Below are 20,992 nucleotides of genomic sequence, written 5' to 3' on the forward strand. Positions count from 1 at the left end.
TACTAGCTCGAGCTAATTTACTATTGAGGTTTTGTGCGGAGAGCGCCGTGTACTTACTCACTGCAATTAAGTTTGCTTTTGACAAAGTGGTTTGCATATTTTGCTAATGGCATACTATTCAACCTTCTCTCTATTAAATGTTTTTAAATATTTAATACACCGTATTCATGAAAATTACGTATGTAAATTATTTAATTTAAATCCATTGAAATACAGGACAGAAAATAAAGGAAATTTTAATTATTAAAGGAACGAGAGTACAATACTGACCTGGATGTTTATTTTGTATAATTTCCTATGCAAGGAAAGGCAGAAATGTGTAAATCATATTATGTGTTTCAAACTATTCAGAATTTGCTTTATTTCTTTATAGAATTGAGTTAATGATTTTATTTCTTCTATAAAGTTTCTTCTCCTTTGATGTAATCAACATTGTGATTTATTTTAATTAGCTTAATTTCATAATGTTTTTTTATTGGTTTGACAATTGACAATTTATGATAAGTCCAAAGGTGTAGTGTATTTGCCTAAATTACAGCACTGTTTGTAGTTTAGGATTGGTCAAAAAATACAACCAACTGAAAGTTCCATTTTTAATCTTAAAAAAGTCACCTAACCATTTGCACTTTAAAAAGAGTCACGTGATTTAAAAATATAAGTTTAAACGAAAAAATCGGCTGACGTTAACGTGATTCAGTGTTTAAAACTAAAAATGGGCCAATTAGCCTCTCAACTACGATTTCGTCATATAAAATCTTGACATGACCTTTAAGATTCCGTTTTGACTTAAAAAGAGTCCCTAGACCTTTTTTAAAAATTTCAAATTTTGTAACAGTTACTACTTTTTTTTACGGATTTTTTTACTACTTTTTCAAATTCATTATCTCGGTAACATGAAGAGCTAGAGGGGCCAGTTTTGGCTCATTTTGTAGTATTTTCTATCCTCTTTGTAATGGCGTTTTAGTGAAATCTATACGGGTTCAAATAAAAAAGTTACAATCATTCAAAAATTGTAAAAATGCCATTTTGACGTGCAATTTTGGCAATTTTTTATTTTGCTCCAGGAGGATTCCAATGCAGAGCAAAGGGCATATTTGTACCAAAGGACCTCAAATTAGGTGAAATAAGTACAAAAAAAGGACTTTAAAATTTTCCATTTTTCAAAAAAATCGAACGAATGCGGGGGTATTAGGGGTCTTTTTTTACTACTTTTTGAAATTCAATATCTCGGTAACATGAAGAGCTAGAGGGGACAGTTTTGGCTCATTTTGTACTATTTTCTATCCTCTTTCTAATGGCGATTTAGTGGAATCTATAAGAGTAAAATCAAATAAAAAAGTTACAATCATTCAAAAATTGAAAAAATGTCATTTTTGCAAAAAGTGCAATTTTGGCAAATTTTTATTTTGTTCCTGGAGGGTTCCAATGCACAGCAAAGGGCATATTTATACCAAAGGACCTTAAATTACGTGAAATAAGTACAAAAAAAGCACTTTAAAATCAATTCAAAAAAATCGAAAGAATGAGGGGGTAAACGGGTTTTTTTTCACTACTTTTTGAAATTCAATATCTCCGGACATATGGAGCTAGAGAGGCCAGTTTTGGCTCATTTTGTAGTATTTTTTATCTTCTTTCTAATGGCGTTTTGCAATTTTGGCAATTTTTTATTTTGCTCCAGGAGGATTCCAATGCACAGCAAAGGACATATTTATACCAAACGACCTTAAATTAGGTGAAATAAGTACATACAAAAAACGCACTAAAAAATTGAAAGAATGGCATAGTATTAGGGTTCTTTTTTTACTACTTTTTGTAACAGTTACGTAACTTTTTTTTACTACTTTTTGAAATTCATTATCTCGGTAACATGAAGAGCTAGAGAGGCCAGTTTTGTCTCATTTTGTAGTATTTTTTATGCTCTTTGTAATGGCGTTTTAGGAAAATCTATAAGAGTTCAAATAAATAAGTTACAATCATTCAAAAATTGAAAAAGTGCAATTTTTGCAAAAAGTGCAATTTTGGTAATTTTTTATTTTGCTCCAGGAGGATTCCAATGCACAGCAAAGGGCATATTTTATACCAAAGGACCTTAAATTAGGTTAAATAAGTACAAAAAAAGCACTTTAAAATTTCCCATTTTTCAAAAAAATTGAAAGAATGGCATGGTATTAGGGTTATTTTTTTACTACTTTTTGAAATTTTATATCTCGGTAACATGAAGAGCTAGAGGGGTCATTTTTGGCTTATTTTGTAGTATTTTCTCTCCTCTTTCTAATGGCGTTTTAGTGAAATCTATAAGAGTTCAAATAAAAAAGTTACAATTATTCAAAAATTGCGTTATTAAAAAAAGTGCAATTTTGGCTTTTTTTTTATTTTGCTCCAGGAGGGTTCCAATGCACAGCAAAGGACATAATTATACCAAAGGACCTTAAATTAGGTGAAATAAGTACAAAAAAAGCACGTTAAAATTTTTAAATTTTTAATAGTTATTTATGTATTAAGCGCGCAAATCATGACTTTTATGCTCTGAGAATGACGTTAATCATTTGAGAGCATAAAAGTCACATTGTGCGCGTAATACATACAATATTTTTTCTACAAACACCGCTAAATATCTAATACAACTAAACTTACTGCGTAGGTACTCAAAAACAGGATCAAAACTATACACATTTGAATACTGACATCAAACTGGTGACACTGACATTTCCAATAATGGCATGCATTGTGGCCGTTGCTCTGGACAGCAAGCGAAAAATTTTTGATCGCTCGCTACCCTTGGCAACGCGCGATAAAGTAAACTCCTCAGTAAAGGGTAACTTTTCGTTGAGATTTGGAAGCGAAAAATGCATCATTATTGAATGTTTGTAGAAAAACAAATTTAAAGAATGGGGCGGTATTTGGGGTCTTTGAAAACCTTCTTGTAACTAAGTCAATTTCAATGCTATCGTTTCTATACCCTAAATAACTTAAAATGAACACTCCATCAAAATGACGGTTTATTCTCCATAAACTTCATCAAGCCAGATAGGCAATTATGCAAACTTATACATAACTTTAATTGTGTTAGTCATTGATGCTGTCAAACTGACAATTAAAACCTTTATCATGTAAACGAGTGGTTGGATAGATCTTTTGACATTAAAGTTTAAAACTTTACGGTTTCTTATAGCTAAACCAGATTTGCTTTCCAGACAACCGAGACTTTGGAAACATCAAACATACCGTCGTAATTAATTGGAGGGAAACGGGATCATTTAGAGGAAACAGTGCGAAACACACCTAATGAGAATCGTTGAAGTTTCCGTGCGTGCCGCAATCCTCTTCTGTTTTAAACCTCTGCACTTAATTACCGAAGTTTGTCGGGCAAATATTATTTTCAGAAAATATCTGGAGCAACGCTGGAAAATTCATTACGAACCGCAATGGCGAAGAGAAAAGTAATTTATATTCCATGATTTCTTATCTTTTAACTGATTTTGGAAATCAAAGTTCAAGCAGAATGCGTTTGTTCGGACGAGAAAGTTGCTCGGGGCGCAACAAGTTCAATGCAGATTTTTCTGTTGGCGTCAAAACGGCAAAGAAAATTATTTATACAAACTCCAGGCTAATTTATATTCAAACGAAGGACGGCTATTTCGAACGTTCTGAAATTCGATTACGCCAATGTCGAGGGTTGACGGATTCCTTGGTAATTTCCAACTTTATTCGGTCGTTGTTTTTTTTTTAAAGGAGGTGACATCAACGATTTAATTTTTCATCGAGATGAAATTGCCGAAGAAAAAGTTTATCGAATTTTTTCCGCTGGAAAATTTAATTTCAACTTTTTTTGCTTTTCCAGTTATTTAGTGAGTTTGAAGTAGTCGTAGGCCAATTTACATCCAATTGCCCAACTGAAACTCATTAAAATATCAAAGCTATATTTTTTGAGAGGGCTGTTAATGGAAAGTTGAATTATTTGAAATTTAAACTAAACTTTGAATTAATTCAGTTTGCAAACGACGTAGTTTTATGATTGAACTTTTATCAGTCTATAAAAACTTTGGCACGCGATTGTATAACACAGTTAAACTCCTCCGCAAAGTTGTAAACCGTATCGACTAAATCGGGACGTGGTTTCCTTGAAGCTTTAGCAATAAGAACTTAATCATTGTATGCTCTAAGTATCGTTTAAACAAAGTTACTTGATTTAGCTATTAAGTTAGTTAGTCATGTAGTTCATAACCGGTATGGATATGACACACCCGTTATTATTTATGAATATTTAAGACGTGAAATCTACACCCTCTTAATTAAATAGGTTAGTTCGTTCCTTCCCAAATTAAATGGACTTGTTTTTCTCGGTTGATGCAATGAAACTGTTTTGCAAGTAAAATTTTCTTCCTATTTTTGTAATCACGCGAATGTTTTTGCTGCTTTCTTTAAATTAAACCATTTCAGGCTCCTATTTGCCCTCGGTTTTTCATACTCGAGAGTGCGAATATTACTTTTTTGTTCATAAATCATGCATCGTTTTGAAATTAATGTTTTTTTCTGCTTGATAAAGTTTTTACTACACACATTTAAAGGCATCGTTATACTATATAAATAAGTTCTGAACTTAAACTTACGTACTGAGTTTGTTAAGCTTTTCTCGCTGTGTTACTTCCGGAAACTTCAGTTTTTAATTTGTTTAAACAAATTTACTTATTTCAGATATATTCAGTTCAATGGAACAATTTTATGAAATATTTATTCGATAAAATGCTTATCTGAATTTGATTTTTCCGTTCCACGACGTATCGTGGTATACAGTAACAGCCGTCGGGATTTCCTTAATGGATATATTGAATATGGTTCGCACGGAATCTCGGTAAAACTTCTTAACGTTTCAGTGACATTTTGATATCGTCTAGGGATTTTATGAATAATATATGTCACCTTGGAAATCCCTAGCGACAATAAGAAAATCGCTTTGGTCCAGAGAGCAAAGAATATTCTCAATAAGAGGATTCGGTTTATCTTTGAAATGGAAACGGCTAGAAAAAGTCTCGGATATAAGGCGAAAAGTTTATTTAATTTATCTAGCTCGTGAGAGACTGATAACCACGAATATAATTTTATATTGCTTGAGGGAGAAAAAGTTTATATTATGTGTTCTGGTATTTCATTTAATAAAACGGCCAAATGTTGAGTTTGAACAAAGTTCTGAATTCTATAATGAGGTTAATGCAATTTTCAGAAACCTTCTAGATCATTTACTAAGCCACTTCCAATCAATTTCTAGTTTTAGCATGTTTATGCCAATTTCAGATTTACCACAAGAGGTTCAATTCTGGCAAAATCTTATTTTCAGTCATATGGAATTTCATTACTACATTATGGCTGTTAAAGCTGTTTTAAGATAGTTTACATCATTTTTATGTAGTTTTCTGTTTACCTAGGTACATTTTTAACTTATTAAGGTACACAACTTCTGTGTGGCATTTCACTATTTTACATCATCTGAAAGTAATTTCCAGTGAACTAATGATCGTAATGGGATTTTTAGCCCAACTAACTGCATTTCGAACCTCCAAAGTTAAATTCTGCCTATTAACTTAAATATTTTTACCTAAAAATAACAAGCCAATACTGTTAGATCATTTGACACTTACTGAAGTCCTATGTGATATAGTTACCATTATTATACACAATAATGCAAGTATTTAGCTAAGTTTGATAGCTTAAAAGAGATTGTGAATTGTGAGTTGAAATGTGAATTTTTACTATTCAAAACACGAAAAAGCACACTCACTTTAAGTCAATTTTTGTTGAAATTTGTAATCAAAACACACTTTTATCTGACATTTAATTTTTAAAATTTTGACAGGTTCAAAGTCAAATAATGTTGCTTCTTCGAACCAATTCTGTTTTAAACTAAAATTTCTGCTAAAAAAATTGTACTTACAGCATTCAAAGTTAAAATAGTTGAAAATTTACCTTTAAAAATTTCAAATCCGCAAAGGATCTTTCAATCAGTCAATGTATTGTTAAGTCTAATGTGATGTTTTACTTTGTCAATTTCAAGTCATTTGCATCTATTTTTGACACCAAAATTATTGACATTTTTAATCTGTTTTTAACAGAACTGACTGTAAAAATGCAGTTTTTATGGTATTTGTCTTTTACTACCAAAATTTGCATTGTTGCCATTTGCAATTAGATTCTAAGATTTTGACACTTTTTAAACCACATTTACGACACATGAAGACAAATTTGTGACGATTCTATTGAAAGGCTATACTTTGAGTAGGTCATTTTGATTAAGTATTTTTGATTACACTTGCGTGTTACAAACAGTTGCTGAATTGAATAAGTAAGAAACATCTCAGCTTGATTAGGCCAATTTTCAGATTTTTCTAAGTAGAAAAATGGCTATTTTGAACTCTAGTACTACAGTGACGTGTTTGCTTTGGTTAGGCACCATTTTATTGGTTTATCTACGACCTCAGTGTAAATAACTAATTACGCATAGTTTTCCGTTACGTATTAAATCTCTTTACGCACAGTTGCAAAAAAAAACGCACAGTTTTAAGATCGGCCACAAACTATATCAGAGTATATTAGATGGAGATCATCGCGTAATGCATTATTCATACAGTTTTAAGTAACTACCACTTCGTCTAGAATATTATCTGCAATAGCAAACACATCAAGTAATATTACTGAAAGTTGTCCCTTTCTTCTTAATAACTGTAAATGTCACCATAAATAATTATTTTAAGAACAGCACTAATAATTATTTAAGTAACATGATTTGTGATTTTTTTTATTACTTTATTATCTTTTTCTTTAGTGGCGTAATACCTGTGATTAGTACAATTATGATGTTAATACGTTGAAAATGTACTTTTTTAATGAAAAGTTACTCTGAATTATATGACTTGCAAAAACAGGACTTTCTATTTGGTCGTAGGTAAAGTATAGTACGTCACACGTGCTCTAAGGCATTTTACGCACTCATGGAAATCTTCTTACAGCACTAGTTACGTAATATACTATTTCAGTGCATCCAAATCAATTACCGTACAATCAATAACAATCCAGTCTCGTATGTCTGGTTGCTTAACACAAAAGTAGTGTTTTTACATCACTGGAATCTTTGACAAGTATTCCAATATTAATGAACTCGTCGCTTAGATCCAATCCTCTATTCTATTAAACTTTTAATAAATTGTTATCCAAACTTTCTCAATCTAAATGATTAATTATTGTGTTCAATGCAGGTGCTATTGATTAATTTTACAAGCCTTTTACACCGGAATATTGCTACATTTTAACGGGAGGGTTTGTTAAACGAAAAGTTCAATTTCGTTTATACGGTTATGTATATGCATCAAGGGTAATATAACCGCGTTCGATCGCAACTTATGTACTGTAAAAATAAGCTGATTTTTGCTAGCAATATGTGCTATTCGTGCAGCACTATAAAAGTTTCGAGATGGTATTATTTTAGTAGTCTCGCTGGGATAATTCCGTTACATGTCATTTACGTTTGGCTTGTGCAATTTCGTGCACTTGTTTCGTGACGATAATTTCTACATTCGCTCCTAAATAGTACTATAGCAGTTTGGGTTAGGTTTTTATAGCCAATTTTGGAGAAATGCCCTTTAAAACCGTAGGAAAATTAAACAAGTAATAATAGAAAACCGTTGCAGTTAAAGCATTTGTCCGAGTGAAATATAACCCGTTACCACTGCAGGAGTTCTTGCAAAGTTCAAGTAAACTTTAAGTCCCTAAGGAGGCAACAAATAGTTTCGTTCAAGAAGAATTTGTCCGAGAGGGACTGCGATAAAACTAAAAGACGTTAGTTTTGGAGTCAGAGACAGGAAATTTATTCTTTGACATCCCAAAACCACAATTGTCTTATATCATATAAAATAATTTCTATTATAACACTCCATTTAGTTCGCTAATGATTCGAAGTTAGTGGTGTTTGCGGACGCAATTTTCTACTTAAAGGCTAATGCACTGGAAAGTAACGATTTTGAAATCTCGCTATTTATTGCCCTACACTTTCGCATTAGTTTTCTATATATTGTGCAAAGAATCAATGTGGAAAATCCATTTCCTACAGATAATAGATTACGTTGAGTTGCTGCTTCTCCAGTTTCTATTCTCGAAAAGTTTGCTTTCCACTCAACTGCTTTGGCAGCCGAAGATTTTGTTTTACCCTAAAACATGTGCGTTTTGAAGGAAATTTCAATTAACCCTGTTACAAAATGCTCATTAAGGTGCTATAGAATTTGGAAATTGATTGATCCCTTAATTGCTTCTCCTGTAATCAAAAGCACAAAAACAAAGTCTGCTCGATCATTTTTAAATTTCTGCAAAGGCTTAATTAAGGTTTCATTCAAAGTAATTCTAATGATGTATGAAATGATGTTTTCAGCTTGCTGCTTTTTTTGAACTAAGATTTACGCGTAGACGTTTAACATTAGTCAATTTGGCACAAGAATTTAGGTTATGTCTGCATGACTCCTATTTTCGGGTGCTTTTCGTCTTTTTGGAGTATCGATTGGCTCAAAAACAAAGCCGATCCTATTAAATTCCAAGAGAATGGGAGAGATCCTTCACGTTTCTTTATTAGATCAAAGACAAACTGTTTAGTTTTTTCAATAACCGAGACAGATTGTGTAGAAACAAGCTAAAAGTGGGAAAAGTGGGTCTGGTAGTTGATGATTGGTTAAAAAAAAAGCGACAAACTGATGATCCTGATAAATACAATTTTAAGTAAAGTTAAGTTAAGTGTCAAAGTTAAAATTCAGTAAAACAGTGAGGTGAACCTGAAAATAGTTATTTTCCTAACAAGTGCGGCGAGTGATACTATCCCGCACGCTGACTGAAGTTGGGGCATTAGTGTAGGAAAGGCAGTATACGCACGTGATAGGAACATTATTTTTTCTACGAGCGTTTTCAATAATAGGAAACAAAGACCATTGATAATTAATTAAAATTGAAGAAGTAATTTTTAGTAATAGTGAATTAAACAATATTGTTTATAGGGGGTAGCTGAGTAACACACAATCTTCTCCACAAACAAATTTTTTCAATGGTCTTTAAACTTTCAAATAACGTCCAACAGAGTGCAGCAGCTACTCATCATCAGGGGCTAACCAAACAGCCTATCAGCTGGCTGTCATTCTAAACAAGGGGACAGCAAACCTGGGGTAGTGTTGTGAAAAGAGTTTTTTAGGATAAAACAAAAAACCCAAGTTTAATAAGTTAAAAGAGAGAATAATCTCATTGTGGAGAAATCACCATTTTTCCATATACATTTTCAAATTGAAAAACTTAAAGTTAACATATCAAAAATTGACTGGTACTGCAATCTAGTTATTACAGCATCTACCTTTCGTAAAGGGGAGAATACCAACTTTAGTTAGCATCCTGCAGAAGAAGCTGATATGAAAAAGCTGAATTTTTTGTGGAGAAGATTGTATGTTATTCAGCTACCCCCTATCTACTACAACTCCACTGAGTGACTATGGACTACTACTTCACTCTTCAATATTGTTTATTTATACATATTCATATGTTACTAAAATATAGCCGCACAGTAAAATAATAATTACAAAAATAAAACATAATTACAACTTGATTACCAAAAATGGGTTATTGATGTGATGCATTACTTCCAATCTACTTCGTACTAATATTAATAATAAATAAATAATTATTATACAGGGTGGTCCAGTTTTAAATGTCAATAATTCACCAATCCATAGCCAATTAAAAAATAAGTTGACATTCATTATGTCATTTTCCTGAAAAGTGCTTCCTAAGGAAAATACAGTCCTTCAAATTTCTGTTTAAAAAGTCGGTTTTTTGTCATAACTGTCAGACCGTTGGAGCAATATTGATCAAATTTGGAACAAGCACTTTATTACACGATATTACGGTCAAAGACCCAAAACTAACCCAACCCAACTTAAAAATTGTCTTGGAAACGGAAAATTCACTTAAGAAGTTTAAAAAATATTATTGTAGCCAGTTTTCATAGTTTCCAGACAAACTAAAAGACTTTAGTTTTGAAAATTGAATCAGAAAAGATAAAAATTTCAGAAGCTTAAAAATTGTGTTTGTAACCAGTTTTCATGCAAATCGAGAGACTTTAATACTGAAAATTGACTTGTAGACATAAAAACTACTTTTTCAAGAATTTATTACAACAAATTCATACATTTAAACCTTAAAAACTTGAACCCCAAAATGTAACTGAACTAATGAAAAGTGACATCAGAAGCTTAAAATTTGCATTTGAAGTAAGTTTTCATAATTTGAAGACAAATTTCAATATTTTAGTCTTGAAAATAGTCTTAGATGCAGGACATTAACATTAGATTCATGAAAATTGTCTTGAAAACGAACTTTTCGTGCTTTTTACTTTGCTTTTCATTTTCTTCGAATTCTGGACTATTTTTAGTGCTTCAAAACTGCTTTTAGCTTGGAAAATCGAGTTTCAAGACTATCTTCACCAAGTTATTGACATAGCAAACTTAAAAAACAATTTTTACATTCTTCATAGAGTTAAAATAGCATTCCAAGCTTTGTCACTATTAAATCGACTTCTAGACACCTCAGTGCTAAAAATTCGGGTATTTCTTAATAAACTAGACTGTTTTTAGTGTTTTAAGGCTGTTTTCAGTGCCTCAAATCGAGTTTCAAGACTATCTTTACAAAGTTTTTGACTTATCAGGCCTAAAAGTCAGTTTGTCCACTGACCATAATCTTGAAAATGTTATTTCAAGCTTCTTCACTATTAAATTGACTTCTACACTCATAGGTGCAATAAATTGTAGCACCTCTAAGAAATTCAGACTGTTTTTAGTGCTTTTTAAGACCGAATAATCGAGTTTAAGGCTATTTCCAAAAGTCAAGTTTCTTTAGCAATAAAAGTAAAAAATTTTGGTACCAAATGCTATAATAATAGTCTTGAGAACTAATTTTTAGAAATAAAATGTCCGAAAATTGAATTTACTTCTAGACTTGTTGTCCAGTCCAGAAAATTGAGTTGTACATCAATTAAAGTCTTGAAAATATACTTTTGGACTCTTTAGTCCTAGTAAAGTCAGTTCTAGCATTAAAAGTCAACTTTTATATTATTTTTAGTAGTAAAAAATGAGTTTCATGCACAATACAATCTTTGTCTTGATTTCCGGACTTTTTTTAGTTCTTGAATGCCAGTTTCAGACACTCAACCAGGATGGCAGTCTGAGAAAGCGAATCATAAGACCATTTCTAGTAATAAAAAAGTTTTTAGACTATTCAGTACAAATTTGGACTTTCACAAGTCTTGAATGTTCAGTTTTAAACTATAAAACGATTTTATAAATTGAAATTTGGAGGACTGTGTCTTCCTTAGGAAACGTTTTTCAGAAAAATGACACAATGCAAGTCAACTTATTTTTTGATTAGCTATCAAATGGTGAATTATTGACACTTAAAACTGGACCACCCTGTATAGAATAACAATTTAAAATATGATACATAAATTAATATAATTTATTTTTCCACCCTAGTGCAGGAAAGTTTATATGTCGGGAACGAAAATAGTGCCCGAATGTTATCATTCGCGCACGCTCGAAGAAAAAAATAAATTTGAAACTATCACAGTTCAAGTGCTAACAGGATAAAAAATGTATGTTTAAAAAATAGTCACAACAATTACGCAAACCTAATAAATACAATTTTAAACTTGAAAATTGCGTGAAACGTCAAAGTTCAAATTGAGTTTTAAAATTATTGAAGCAGTTTTGAACTCGAAATTGTTATAAATCAATTGATGTCCAAAAATAGTTAAAATAGTAGTCACTAACTCAAGCTGTTGACAAATGATTTTTAAAAACTACCTCGTTTGACAATTAACATATGACAATAATAAACATACAAACCGTTTGATATAAACAATAGTTGTCAAACAAGATTTTGAATAAATTTCTGTAATAAACACAATTTGGTTGTATATAACACACATTTATTTATATTACCGGATTGCTGCTTTATTAGACTGTTTTTTAGGTTTTTAACAAACGACCGATATTCATCATGTTTCAATACAAAAAGTGACATTCTCCACGCTAAAGCCAAATATTTACACGTTGGTGTCGTTTTGCCATTTTTCTTGTTATTCTAATTTGTGAGCCTTAAATACGACCCGGTTTCATATGGGCTACATTTCAGAGTAGGGATTTCCAGGGTTTTCTTTATTATTCATAAAGCGGTGTTCCTTAGTCGCACTATTCCATATGACTGAAGCGGATTCCGTTCCGTGAGTTTCTGTATCGCGAATCCTTTTTCCACATCGGTTGGAATGAATTATTCAGTCGTATTTTCCTAAACCAATTTTGAGGTAAAAAAAATTGATTTCACTTTCTGCAAGAGTGTCTCTTAGACACGTGAACTTTTTCCGAGTGGAAATTCAATTCAGAATTTAAAAAAAGCTCCGGGCCGAGCTGTAATTGAATCTGAATTTAACTAGTGTCCCAGAAAAGTTTTTAAACTTTTTAAAATGAAACGTTTTACTAACAGCCTCTAATTGCTTCTGACTCTCCAATCGTGTTACTCATCTTATTTGCTTGACAGGCAAATTATTTTGTTCGGAAAAGTTTTGAATGGAATCAATTATGACAAGTCAAAATGCAGAAGAAGCTAACCTAACTAGAGCTTACTTTATAGTGTTTTGTGTTTTAAAAACAAATTTTTTTTTAAGGGCGTTTCCAGGCAATTTTTAATACCGCACCATGAAATAAACCAGAAACGGGCGGTTGTGCTCAACGCCTGGCAGTATGTAAATAGGGAAACGTCGACAAAAACAATCCGAAAGTGCTGTATTCAGCTCTCTCCATTACTTCAAAATTCGATGCAAAGCTTCTCACAAATGGCGCCATTTAACAACGGGTTTCTTTTTATGTCTTGCCCTTTTAGAACAATGAGTGCCAAAAAAATTTGGAACTAGAAAAGATGGTAAAACTTTTTCTTTTAATAAGCAATGAATATTAAAATCATTGTTAAAACCAAAAACTACTTTAAACTTAATTAATTTTGAAAATTTAACTCAATGTTTGCTAGAGAATATTAGAAACCAAAACGTTGCTTTCGTTCCATTATTGCGCTTGTGCGTTCGCTTAGAACAAACATTTCGACAATGAATGATAACAGAAATTCTCCCGTCCTAAAAATGGATCAAATTTATCCCGCTTATCTTGCAACCGTAATGGAAAAACAATGGCCGTCGTATTGTTCAGAATTATGAAAGCCCGCAAGACGTTGCTTATCTCTGCTTAATGTTTACGTATTACTTTTTGCTTAGTTTAGCTTTAGTTATAGCAATTTTAACGAGACACTCGAATATTAATTAAATCCATTGATCGGTTGAATTCCTAATTTCAGTAGTCGGGGACTTTGAGATAAGGGCGTCTTGGGATAATTATATTATGGATCATGCCTTGGGTCGAAGCGATTTAGACCCGATTTTTAATTTATCCCCGGAGAGAATGAAGATCGTTGATTTCCGGAATGGGAGTAATCAACGGGTTAATGGAAGTTCGCTTAATTGTTTGTTATATTATTACTTGATGGGATTTTCGATCAATTCGAGAAAGAAAAATCAATGATTTTTCTATGCTAATTTCCATTGTTTGTTACAATAGCATATTCCATTGTAACAGTGTCTCGTTTCAAAGTACATTCGTTCTTGTGATATTTGTAAAACTGGCCACTTTAAGGTACATAAACATGTTTTAGTTAACCAACAGTTATACTAGTTTAAGCTGAAATGCAAGCTGTTAGGTATGCAGCCCGCGAAACATGCAGTTGTAACGTTGGTTGCACTGCGTGATTATTGTTAGGGATGGGACATTGTAGACTTCATTCATCAATATATCAATTTGAAGAGAATACTTTTGACCACTCTGTATAGTGTTTACAGTGGAAGTGGTAATAAAAATGACTTACTTTGACAGTTTCCACTTATGAGATAACCCGGTTATTTTGACAGTTACAGGGTGATTCAATATATCAGTTCAAACACCTTGAAATCCATTTTTGATTCCTATCTATAGTCAAATAACTGTGTTAATTCTTAATAAAAATAAATTAAGCTGAATACATCAAATGGCTTGGTTTACAACATTATTATAATATTAGAATTTTTTTTTTCAGTCATTTTCCTTTTGAAATTTTCATACATGAAACAGAAATTTGCTGCTCTTTCACCTTAAATAAGCTGTATTTATGATAGCATTTTGCAACTACGGGATTAGTATTTACATAATTTCCTTCTGAATGTTGAATTTCTCGCAAATTGCACATTTAAAGTAATTTGTGCCACATCGCTGCAAATAAACTACAAAAACGCGTCTGATTTATCTAACGAATGTATCTTGCCAAGGTATCTTTAACGTAATACGAGAACGCCTTCGGGAAATCTGAAATTATAGCTCTCCTGATTTCATTCAGCATTATTTGCGGTTTAGAAGACATGCAGATAGAGAAAGTTATGGTAAGTTTTTACTTGGTACAATGGTAACTCCTGTTAGAACAGAGACACGTTAAAAAAAAAAATTATTGATTAAAAACCCAGGCTGGGATGTTAGTATTAACTTTAAACATAATGCCATTCTACTATAGTATGGAATTCCGGTTAACAAACCGTTTATTTATGCACATATTAAACCGGAAATTTGAAATATTTTAACGTTATCACAATAATTGCCACGTTATGGGGTTTGTCCATAAATCAATCAGTGGCATATCGCATATTCTCGTTATTACTGTCTGATAATGCCTTTTGAACTGTATTTGCGGTCATTTTAAATATTTGTTTTGAATATAGTAATTGTAACTGTTTTAAAATAATATTACGGATTATAAACATCACTAGTAGGATTTTCTGATTCGTGGATAGGTTGTTTTTTGTGTATTTTTTGCATTTTAAAATCACAGAAATGTGGCTTAGAGAGCTTTAGCTCATTTTGTTGTATTTTTATGATAATGTGATTAATGTCTAGAGTGCAAATTTTATTTTATTTTTGTTTTGTTTTATAAGGTTTTCTTTTGGCTTTGCACAGCAAAGAATGTTTTATACTTAATTCAGTAATCAAGGTAAATTATTTGCACTAAAAATGAGTGACAAATTGCTTTATAATTTCACACAATTCTAGGAGTTTTTAGGAAAAATAAACCATAACTACTGTAAGTAATCGGTTTATAATAAGCTACACAGTGCAATTACAATAAAACCTCCGGTAACCTCCTTTATCTTCTAGAATTAAGTTCAAAAAATGCTTGCTTTAGAATGTAATTAAATACTAAAAACAATCAAGTGGGTCGTCCTTAATGCTTCTCGAAAGTAGAAATGAAAGAACGGTAACATATTCAGAAAAAAAGGATGAGAGCACTCGGAAGTTCCATCTCGTTAGTCCGGACTTTTTCATTTTGGAGGTATTTACGGTTCGGATTCTGCATTTTTTTGAAATTTAATTAGCGACGCCGGGATTGCGACAATTCCGGGACAGAAGAACGTTTTTGTTTCCGCGGGACACTCGAATGCTTTATTTGTTTTTAGGTAAAAACAAAAATTCTTTCAGTTCATTTCATGAAATACCAGGAAGCAATGTTGTCATGTTTACCGTTTTTAATAAACATGTCATACAGGGTTTTTCAATGAAAAGTAGCCACCCTGAATATCTTCCAAAATAATTTCTCTGTTAAAAAATGCTAAGTAACACGTCAACATAGATTGCAAGGGGGACATCTTTTTACGTAGGATTTGAATTTCTGCCATCAGCCCTTTTGCCGCCATAGCAACCCCCACTAAGTTTTCAAATGGCATCATACCCTGTGTGGCACATCGTTGGAAAGGATATTTCATAAGGAATTAATTGCACTATTTTATTTGTACATTTGCTTTGAATTGAGACCAAAAAAAATAAAAACATTTTTTTGTTATTTTGGTCAAACTGCGGTAACACTACCGAATACCTGTTTTCCATTCCATGTTTTTGCCTCAGTCGGTCAACTTGTAAGTTCGTTTTGAAGGAACATTGTCAATATGGTTTACACGACTGCCGAAAGAATAGAAATTGTACGTTTTTATTTCAAACATAACGCTTTCAATGCAATCCATCCAGATAAATTAATTGGTCATCAGTACGTCTTAAAGTTGATGCAAAAATTGATGGAAACTGGTTCAGTGACAAACAAAAAACATCAACCTGAAAGACAAATTATTAATGCACCAATTGAAGTTGCTGTTTTGGGACACGTTGCAATGGATAATAATCAGTCTTTAAATCAAATTTCCCATGCATCGGGTGTTTCGACAAGCAGTGTATGGAGAATTTAAAAAAAACACAATTTTCATCCATACATATAAGGTAAAATTGGTTCAGGAATTAAACGAAGATGACTATGATAGAAGACTACAATTTTGTGAAATTATGTCTACTAATCTGACAAACAACGTGAACTTGTTGTACAATATTTGCTTCAGTGATGAGTGTATGTTTTTGAATGGAGAAGTGAACAGGCATAACTGTAGGTATTGGTCAGACACGAATCCACATTGGTTTAGGGAAACCCATACCCAATATCCAGAAAAAACTTAATGTTTGGGCAGGTATTTTAGGAGACCACATCGTTGGTCCGTTTTTTATTGACGGTAATTTTAATGGCGCTACTTATCTTGAGCTTCTTGACACCACTGTTGATCCGACCATAACAGAGCTACTAGAAAATGATGAAAATTTATTTGAAAATCAACTAATTTTCCAACAAGACGGTGCACCTCCACACTATTCACTTCCCGTTCGAGAATATCTGAACAATCGATTTCCTGGAAGATGGATTGGTAGACGTGGTCCCATGGAATGGCCTGCGAGATCACCCGACCTCACTCCGTTGGACTTTTTTCTATGGGGGCATTCAAAGTCTATGCAACACAGCCGGTCAATATTGCAGACCTTAGGCAGAGAATAATACATGAATGCCGACAACTGACGCCGCAAGTCCTCACAAATGTTCGCGAACTCTTCCACAGTCGCTTGTATTATTGTATAGAAGTTAACGGAGGTTATTTTGAGCCATTAATTAAATGATTACCGCTATTTGTATTATTTCTGCAGTTAACAAAAAATAAACACAAAACGTATTTTTTATTTTTTTTGGTCTCAATTCAAAGCAAATGTACAAATAAAATAGGGCAATTAATTCCTTATAAAATACCCTTTCCAACGATGTGCCACACAGGGTATGGTGCCATTTGAAAACTTAGTGGGGGTGGCTATGGCGGCAAAGGGGCTGATGGCAGAAATTCAAATCCTACGTAAAAAGATGTCCCCCTTGCAATCTTTGTTGACGTGTCTTAGCATTTTTTAACAGAGAAATTATTTTGGAAGATATTCAGGGTGGCTACTTTTCATTGAAAAACCCTGTATATTGTGAAATGCCAAATCCACTTGTTTTATTTTGCAATGATTTTTCAAGTTATTGGATAGAAAATGTGCTTAAAAGTCATTTTCTAACTTCAAGTAGGTCGCGTGACTGTCTGGTTAAATTATCTTCTAAAACCACGTCATAATTGTCAATAATGTTAAAATTGGCTTAAATCTACAAACAAAACACAGTTTTCGAAACAAGTTGAAAAAATAAAAATTTGTATTAGATTCTTCTACTGTTATCTATCGTTTTTTGACCGATTATTCTACCTCTATTAAATACTTTAACTTAGCAACACAGTTAGAACGAATCATACAGTGTTGTCTGAACTTTAGCAATTACAAATAACAATTGGATTATTGCTATTTTCGATTTTAAACCAATTTGTTTGCTTGTCGATCCCCAAAAATCAAATAACATCCGAGCTGAAAAAATTGATTACAACCAGTCCCCGATTTTCTGTTCAACAACTGTTAAAACAAAGTTATTTAATAAAATTGGATGTTTGGAATGGGTAAATGGAAATACATTTTCCCAACTCTATTTTCGAAACTGTCGAAGGCTTTCCGGATAACTCAAGTTCGCAAATCCCGCAGGTCTCTTTTGTCACCTGAGGTTCTTTGCACCTGCTCTGGACGCTTCAACGGCACACAAAGAAGGATGGCCTTTGTTGCACTTGTTCCGTTTCGTTTTGAATAATATCCAGCGCGTACTGCGTTCTGCTTTTGACGGCGACACAATAAAACCGAAATAAGTCCGGATCAGAATATTGAAGGAAACTCCATTCAGGCATCGAACGCGTATCAATGCAAACTTTTTTAAGGATTTTCCGGGAGTAGCAGCGCTTAATTAGGGTAATTGTTTGGAAAAATATTCTCTCAGGAAATATGCTTCACCACTTTAAAAACCGAGTACAATAGAAAATGAGCTACTTTTTCAAGAGGCAATTTCTTTTGTTCTCTATTTATACATTCTGCTTTTGTCGACTACAAAAGACACTTTACCACAGTCAAGTGTTTCAAGTTCAATCCAATTGTGTACAGTAAGTGTAAATGGCTGTTACTGTATTATTCTCTTTATTTTAGATTGAACAATTTTATTATTATGTTAATTAATTCATTCATTCACTTTCACTAAAGCTTCTAGTTAACCTTAAGAACAACGTCTTTTAAACATTTGGTGGTGAAAATATGATGATTCACTGTTTTTGGTCACTCTGTACACAATTTTTAAGAAAGATTTTTTTGGTTGACACCACTGGAAAGAGGAGCTTAATACGGTTCTTCTAAGTGGTTCAACCACCCTGAACTCCTAAAAATAACCAAGTTACAGGGTGTTCAATTTTAGATCACAATTCCAACTGATTTGAAAAGTTACGAAACATTTGCTGGAGATCAAAAATGTTTATAATTAACTCCTTAACTCAATACGGACCGTTTTTGCTTCCAGTATGCAAGGTGGGCATGAAAAGTATGGTGACTGACTGTTTTCGGTCACCCTGTACGCAATTTTTTAGTTAGAATTTTTTGCTTTGTACCACTGGAAAGAGGAGCTCAAGACGGTTAATTTGAGTGGTTCAACCACCCTGAACTCACAATGATGATGTTTTAAGTTGAGCTGTAAATAAGGGTGAATTTTGTCTCTCAACATTGTTTGTTACAACAGTAAATCCCTTTAAGGCTCGTGATTCGTTTCAAAGGAAATTTGTCCCTATTGACAGGATTTTAAAAAAAATGGACCTTAAGGTTTTTAATCATCAATCATTTTGACTGATTTGGGTAAACGTTTCTTAAACAAGTTTCAGTTAAATTTTAAAGTTTTACTAGGGTAATTTTAGAACTTGACCTATACACAATTGAGCCTTAACACAACAAGAGGTCTAACTATATCTTAAGACATTTACAAAATATTATCTCTTTTAATTTTAAGAAATACATGTCCATAAAGTTTATTTCTCTTTCCCACCATTGTTTGGAACAATAGTAAATCCCACTAAAACAGTGTTTTGTTTATAAGTAAATTCTTCCTTACTTATATCATTTTTGTGAAACTGCCAACATTCCACACTTATCCACAACTTTAACTGAACTGTCTAAAACCGACTTTTAGTAAAGTGGTGTCCATACAGAGAGTTTGTGTAAATATGGCTCTGTCAAGCATTTCAAATAGGACAATCTGTATAATTTTTGATTAGTGGATTGCGCTCACTGAGGGCTACACAGTGACCCAAAAAGTGTCTTGTTTTTCAGATATTTTTGATCAAAGTTAGCTTTATTTTAGACATCTAGCCATTAGCCACAGACATTCCTTCATTTTTTAGAAACAAAATGAATGTTAATAAGGTTTAATTTAGTTTTTTATCATTGTTGTGTTAAAACAGTGATACGATGCAAGGTATATTTGACTTTTTTGATATAAACTAAGTTCGTTTTTTCAACAACTATTCTAAACGATACCTGAAGAGGAATTTTAACTGTATTCCTCCTTTCTCTAACCAAATACGTTCGTAAATGGTTTCAGTTTATTGGAATACTTGAAACGTCATTAATTAAATGGTGGAGGTCCCAAGATTGTCGCAGCCATAATGGAAATGCCGCTTTACGTTTAAAACAAATGGCCGGAACGAATCATCCCAAATTACTCAGATATTTCAGCTCGGTTATTTGTCCGTGGAGAGCCAGGCTGTTGAATACGCATTTTGCCCGATTAATATATTAGCGAGACAAATTCGCCATTTTAGCGAAACGGTCTTACCAATTTAAACGAGGTTTAATTAATCGGGCAATTTAAACAGTTTTCCTGGATAAAGTAATTGCTTGAGTAAAAACATACGTCTTGGAGTAATAAAAAAAAGTCCGTCATGTTTAATTCACTATAACGTTGAGCCATTATCTGGAGTGCTCTTAGACCCCACTCAATAGATTAGGACGGGCCCTTTTTTCACAAATACCTCAATTTGTAACATTTCCGGATCTACGACGTCAAAGTGACCCTTTTTCCCTTCAAAGAAACAAATCCCGATTGGGAATCAAAGTTTTGGTGGGATTCCAAATGTCGCATTTGGAAAAGTTGTGATTGATGGTGGTCTTTCGTTAATACTCAAGACATATTGGGCTTATTTAGCAAGAAAGTAATTTAATTTGAAAACGATGCTATTTTTATTACTTTCAATGACAAAAGGAATTTAAGTGCACTTTAGAGAGCCTGTCGCACATCGTGAGCTTTCTGCGAGACGGTGTCAAGACAATGGGCCCCCAATATGGAGCGAAAAGCTTTGAAGATGCAGCCGGAAAATGTCAGCAATGAGAAATGAAGTGAATGGTTTATAGGGAGGATTTTCACATTATAAGAGCAACCTTTTTACTTTATCTATGGAGTATAAATTACTGTTCCAATTTAATGCAAAAAATTCAGGTGTTGCTAAATTAAATTTGGATGTTTTTTCAAGTTTTGAATTCCCTATAGTCTCTTTTATCGTCGACTCGTCCCGAAAAGCAGCTTAAAGGAAAAACTTCCGCTCAAGTGTGTTTTT

At 32.8% G+C, this 20,992-nt stretch overlaps 1 protein-coding gene across 3 annotated transcripts in view; it reads left to right on the forward strand.

Annotated features, from left to right (window-relative positions):
* Tpst (tyrosylprotein sulfotransferase) overlaps window positions 1-20,992 on the forward strand; it is a 77,797-nt gene that overhangs the window by 45,412 nt on the left and 11,393 nt on the right. The window lies entirely within an intron of this gene.

Source organism: Ips typographus, linkage group LG8 (genome assembly GCF_016097725.1).
Source record: "Ips typographus isolate SLU linkage group LG8, UJ_Ityp_2.0, whole genome shotgun sequence".
Taxonomy (NCBI): Eukaryota; Metazoa; Arthropoda; class Insecta; order Coleoptera; family Curculionidae; genus Ips; species Ips typographus.